Genomic DNA, 6,571 nt, shown 5'->3' on the forward strand with positions numbered 1-6,571 from the left:
TCCGCGGTGGGCGAGCCCCGCGCCGAGCCCGGCCCGCAGGTACCGCCCCGCGCCTCCTCCCTCCTCCCCACACCCCCCGGGCGGGCCAGGGGCTGCGGGGGGGGCCGGGGCCGGGGCCGGGGCTGCTCCGAGCCCCCTCTGCACCCCGCTGCTAAAGGTTTCCTTCCGCGCGGGGAGCGGGGGTGCGAGGGGCAGTTGAGGAGGGGGCTTAATGCAGCCGGGGCGGGGAGAGCGTCTGCTTGCTTCACCCCGGCCCGGGGGCTCCGGAGAGCTGCAAGGGGCCGACTCCTCCCGAGGCGGGAGGGGGGCACCACAGTAGATGCCCCAGCATAGAAAGTGATGCCAGAGCAAACAGCAGGCTCCTGTCGCTGCCTGGCACTGCTAACCTGCTCTATCAATACTGCCCTTTCAGAGCCCATGCAGAAGTGCCCTCCTCTCCGGAGCTCTCACTGCAAAGCCTTACGTTGATGTCCTTGTGGATTGGGCAAGAAAAAGAAGTTGATCTAGCCTGAAAAGCCAGAATTTTCTTCCAGGGGGAGGTGGGGGCTGGTGAGACTTAGGGGTGGCAGAAGAATTCAGTGAAGCAGTTCTCAAGTAACGTGTCGTGCAAAGGAAATCATCCCACCCCACTTGTGTCCTGGATGCCCCTGGCACTGTGCAGCTGCTGTTACTTTGCTGGAAGTTTGGGGGGAGGATTTGAACAAAGCCTGAGTAGCAGCTTTGCAGTTTGCTGCAGGTGGTGTATGACACAAAGTGGTGTGGCAACCTGTGAGGGGGAAGTAGACTGCAGGCTTGTGTTGAGCCTGGGAGTGGAAAGTGCTCAAAGGGGATGGGCACATATGGCACTTGCTCTGCTTTCTAGCATATCACTGCTTTGGGAACTAGTTCATGACTGTCCCTGGACAGAAGTCTCCACATATGGGCTGTTAAGGGTGGGAAGTACAACCCTCACCTTGGGCATTGCACTGATGCCAGAGTGGCACCAGGGGGTGGTGGCATCCCCAGACCATCCTGCCTTCCAGGGGCCAGTGCCTGGAGTCTCTCAGGATTCTCTTGGGAGGGAGGGAGGGAGGAAGACCCAGGCTGAGGCAGGGGGTTGGAGTGGAGGGGTTGCCAGGTGTTGGAGACCTGTTTAGCTCCCTCTGCTCATATTTCCCAGGGGTCTGGGTGCTTTGCCCCTCCCCTCCCCCCAGAACTCTGGCTTTTCTAGCCTCTTTCCTGGAGAGCCACCTTCTGAAGGGATTGCAGGAAAGTGGAACTGACATAGACTTTCTGCTTCCCCACCACTGTGGTCTCTTTGGCCAGTAGAGTCCTGATTGCATCCCAGAGCAGCCCTGTTGCTCTCCACAGGTTTGGGGGATGAGGAGCGGTGCACTTTGGGATGCTTGGAAAACTGACCAGGACACTAGGTGTGGAATGCTGTTTGCATGTAACACTGAACTGGTTCACCAAGGACTGGCTCAGAATAGTACTTGATTTTCCTGGAATAGTACTTGATTTTCCTGGGGTGCTTTTGAAATGTTCCAGGAAGTTTAAACTGATCTAAAGTGGCCTGTACATCCAGACTTGTGGGCTAAGTACAGACCATCAAAAAGCCTGAGGCTGGATTGATTTAATCTTTGCGGGTTAGTCTAAACTGTCTAGATTGAACGGATAAGCAAATGAACAGACATTCACTTTGATTCCACAAATCCAGCCACATGCCTGCAGTGGCCCAGGCCATAAGCCAGGGGGTGCTAGAACATACCTCCTTGCTTGGCTGGAGCAGACAGCTTGGGCCAAGGCTAGCCCGTCTGCCCACCCTGTAAGGGAGGGTGGGGGCTGAGGGGCAAAGCATCCTGGGATATGAGAGGACTGAGAGTTAACTTGAATCTGGAGGGGATCTGAGACAGAAGTTCAATACATTGATTTAACCTAAATCAGTTAAGTTTGATACTGCATCCATCCAGGTTTATCTTAACTCGTTTCAGCCATTTTGAAAGCAGTTTGTGCGTGCTGAGCTTCTGTTGTGTACTCAGGCTCAAGGCAGCCTTCCATAACTTTTCTGAACTTTAAGACACCCCAGTTGAAAAGCACTGAGATGGATCTACATTTAGAAAAGAACTGGAGGGGGCCTTGAGACTGAAAGTTGAAATCACTCATGTAGCTGGTGCCACTTAAGGGCAGCAGGGGCAGCCTATCACCCTGCTGAGCCCTGCTCTTTCCACTATCTGTCCTGTCCCAGCCCCTGGTATGTACTTCAGGGGGCAAGGGCAGCCCCTATTGCTGAGGCTCCTCTTCCAGGGTCTTGCATGGGAGGTGGCGGTGGCAGTGCCCCCCCCGCCCCCCCCCCCATTCTTGACGGGCAGTTCGCTAGTATTTCAGAAGTTATCATTTGAACAAATTATAAGTTAAAAATCAAACATCTATTGTAACATATTTTAATTTTATTTAAAAATACATATATTTTGTCTGGATTTATGTTTTTGTGAGTAGTGGACATAGACATGATTGCATAATAATTAAAATAAAGTCTTACTGTGGTATGTTGTGTATGTGTGGGAGGGTGCACATTTTTGGGGAGGCTGCTCATGCATTAGGTCCCAGGTGCCATTTGCAATGGTGGGGAAATTTTGTTTTTGGAGTATTTCTTTGTGGTGAAAGACAAATATGGTTCTTTACGATTTGTTCAAATGTCTACTGTTTCTTCTCTGTTGGTATTAGTGGTGTGTGAAGCGGGCCCTATTTGATTCAGATGTGACCTGAATCGAAGACAGTGATTCAATTCGTTGATTCGGATCACTGTCCCTGATTTGATTCAGCGGAATCCGAATGTGAAGATTCAATGCTGATTCAGAGAATCAGCGATTTGGACATAGACGCAGCTTTAAATGTTTTTTCTACATATCTCCAGATACTAGGCACGGCTTGTGAATGCTGCAGTGCTGGGACAGATGGAGTGTCCCACAGGAGTCTGGGGGAGCCCCCCACATGCTTGGTGGCGAATCCGGAAGTGGACCAGAAATATTTCCGGTCCATTTCTGGGTCCACCGGGGAGTGCACAGGGGGTCCCCTCACACGCCCCCAGCTTGGTGATCGGCCATGGGGGGACCTCAGGTGCCCCCCCCAGACCCAGGAGGCACCATGCTGGGTGGGGGAGAGGGGGTGCCACCACGTGCTCCCCAGCAGACCCAGAAGTGGACTGGAAGTGCTTCTGGTCCACTTCCAGGTCTGCTGCCGAGCATGCTGGGAAGCCCCCCCACACTTCTGTGGGATACTCCATGCGCCCCACCATCTCAGCGGTGACGAGCTGCCTGCTACCTAGAGGTATGTAGAAAATACATTTAAAGCTGTGTCTATGTCTGAATCTCTGAATCTCTCCAAATCGATTTGGAGGGTTCCGATTCAATTCAGAGAGATTAAAGGGTCCTCTGATTTGATTCGGATTTGGAGATTTGGCCACCGAATCAGGCTGAATCTCCACCAAATCGAACCAGGGACCGAAGCTTCGCACAGCCCTAGTCAGTATAGTGTCATGACATTACACCATAGCATTTGTATCCTAGACCACTTTGAACGTTCACTTGTATGCTGGGTACTCTTGTTTTCAAGGGGAAGAAGAGAAAATTGGCTAAGGAAATCCCATTATCTGAGTATTAGAGCAGATTCACTATTGGTAAAAGAATTTCTAACTGGTGAAAGATTTTCTAATCTTCTACTCTAAGCTGGGTGAGGATACTTATTAAAAGTTAAAGTAAATGCCAAGTTTTGGTAGCAATAGCTGTAAAGAAGGCTACCAAATGTTATATTCCCCACTAAAGTGGCTAAGCATGTACAGTGTCATACTGCATATGTGGAAAATGAGAATTGGTTACATGGATGTGACTCGAAATAGGAGACTAGGGTTCTAATCCCAGCTCTGGTACCTAATTTACTGGGACTCTCTACCTGTCAAACTCTTGCTGATGGATAAAGTAAAGGTGGGTTCTTCTGTGCATGCATGTTCATTGTGTATCTAATTTGTTTATCTTGTCTGGTGTCTACAAATTGAGTAGTACTTCAGAGAAGTTATTAGTTTGGCCAGCAATGCTTTCATCTTGACATTTTAATAATAGGGTGGATGAGCCCCCAGATTTATTCAAAAATTTAAAATCTCTTTGTGTCTGCAAGGGGAGAAAAAGTAGTATCCTAGGAAATACCAAGAAAAAAACTTTCAGCAACCAGTATAGTTGATAGGTTTTTCCTTTTTCACTTACCACATCAGTCACAAAATTCATGCACTTTTAAGCAAGGCAGTAACAACTTAAATACATCATGGGTCAGATCTACATAAAGAACATGAACACTGTTCTTACAGTTTTGCAAGTCCTGTGTAGTTTATAATGTACAAAAGCTTTGACCTCCATAATTCCACAAACTGGTCCTTTCACTTGCCACCTTCACGTCCCTGGTGACAGAAGTGTCACCCCAATTGATTTGTATGACCTCTGTTTCCCCTTCCGTGCTCCTTAAATAGTTTCCTGCAGAGAGTGAACTTGCTACCAGACAGGGTGCTTGCTTCCTAGGTACCAGAAGCTGAGGACTTCCCCCACTTCTGTTCCTCCAACAGATAACTTCTTAGATTAACTAAATTATATATATATATATCAGAAGCTTTTGTGAGCTGGAGCTCACTTCATCTTCTGCTGTGAGAGGGCATGCAGAAACCAGTATATAAAATGAAGAGAGTGATTTGAATACAAAGATAGAAAGGGAGGGGCACAAAGTAGAGGTGTTCCCCATGGCTACCTTGAAACAGTCCCCCTTTACCAGGACAGTTGAAGGTCATTAATGATGTCTAATTTATTCAAGCTGGGAACTGTAGGTGACAACTAGAGGGACTCTTTTGTTCTTGTCCCAGGGTTGGTATTGTAACAAAGTGGCACAAGGTCTGAGTCAGGCTTGATTGATTTGAGTGGCAACAATTTTGGGATTGTATTGTAACTATAGGAATGCCTATTCCAGATCCCTAAGGTGTGCATCCTGATTGATGGGATTGGGGCAGATCCAGCTGTAATGTAGAGCTTGGCTGTAGGTGGTGGATCTAGTGGTATGCTTAGGGTAAAAGCTGGTCATATGAAGGTAGCTATGGCAGTCAGTTGGTTTCTGATACAACATTGGGTGATGTGGTAATTGAAAACCTCTACTGTAGTGTCTAGAACAGTGTTTCCCAACCTTTTCCAGCCCAAGACACACTTACATTAATACAGTTTTTCTGCAGCACACCTGTTAAGGCATTCCCCATCCTCATATCTATTATAGCTCATTACCGTGGCAAAATTCCGCGGTACACCTGTTCATTTCTGACGGCACAATTTTGTGCCACGGTGCACTGGTTTGAAAACACTGGTCTAGGAAATGAATTTTCTGGGTGGAGTATACCACTCAGTTTAACAGAGGCATAGAAGTTGTTAAATTCTTTATGAAATTTCTCTAAAGATTCCTTCCCTTGTGTCTGTATGATAAAGATTTCATCAGTATGCATTATGTATATCAGGAGATGACAAGGAAGCTGCAGAGGAAAGACTTCAAGGTCTGTCAAAAACATGTTGGGGTATTGGGGGAGTTATGCATGTGCTAGTGGCAGTGCCATTTGTTGTAGGTGTAGGGAGTCCCTACACCTGAAATAGTTGTGCGAAGACAAAGTGAGAGAATGCAATAGAAATGAGCAGTGTCCTCATTGGGATTAATGTTCTTTTAATGTGCTTGTAATCCATCCTCATGGGGGATGTTGGTATACAGCGATATGATATCCACTGTATTTATTATGGTGTTAATTGGAAATTTATCTATGGACCCCAATTTCTTTTGTGGTGCATGTCCTTTCACAACATCTAATGAAGTGAGCTCCAGCTCATGAAAGCTTGTGCTATGTATTTCTCTAATTTGGTTAGTCAATAAGATGCAAATTTACCCTGGTTTCTACTTGACTTCAGGCTAAGATGGCTAACTAAGTCCCTCTTGCAGCAGTGGCACAGGGATGTTTGAGGGGTCTGGTATCTGTTGTCCCTTCTTTCTCATGCACCTCAGGCTTGCACTGTAGAACCTGAGGCTGGTAATGCCTTAATTTATAGCCTGGTTTCTGACCTCCTCCCCTCTTGCTTATAGAGTATTGCTTTCTAGCTCTTGCCTCAAACAAGTAGTGGTTGGGCTGAAATCCAAATATGTCATTCTAAAAAGCCTGTTCTTCAGCATATTGAGAACTGCTCTGCTGGGACCCAGCTTCCAAAGAGACCCATACCTCACTTCACAGCTATTAATTCTATGGCAGATTCTCATCCTGGAGATTGGAACCTCCCCACACAACTGGCAGAGTTTTCACAATTGACAACTCCTTGCTGTGGAACTCTGTAACAGAATGGTGCTAGGGTACCCATAAAAATATTTTGCCACCACCCTGTTTTGGGACAGTTTGCCCTGCACTTGCCTTCCATGGGTTTGCTGTCTCAGTCAATATTTAGACTGTGGGAGGCTACCCTCATTTTTGTGGTGCAAACTACCCTCATGGCCCTGGCCTAATGGGCCACCACACATGACTCCTGCCTTCCCTACA

The 6,571-nt window shown here is 47.5% G+C and overlaps 1 protein-coding gene across 1 annotated transcript in view; it reads left to right on the plus strand.

Annotated features, from left to right (window-relative positions):
- The window catches only part of FA2H (fatty acid 2-hydroxylase), a 94,544-nt gene that overhangs the window by 4,503 nt on the left and 83,470 nt on the right, over positions 1-6,571 (plus strand). The gene's annotated exons all lie outside the window — the stretch shown is intronic.

The sequence above is a fragment of the Alligator sinensis genome, unplaced genomic scaffold (genome assembly GCF_000455745.1).
Source record: "Alligator sinensis unplaced genomic scaffold, ASM45574v1 scaffold203_1, whole genome shotgun sequence".
In the NCBI taxonomy this organism is placed as follows: Eukaryota; Metazoa; Chordata; order Crocodylia; family Alligatoridae; genus Alligator; species Alligator sinensis.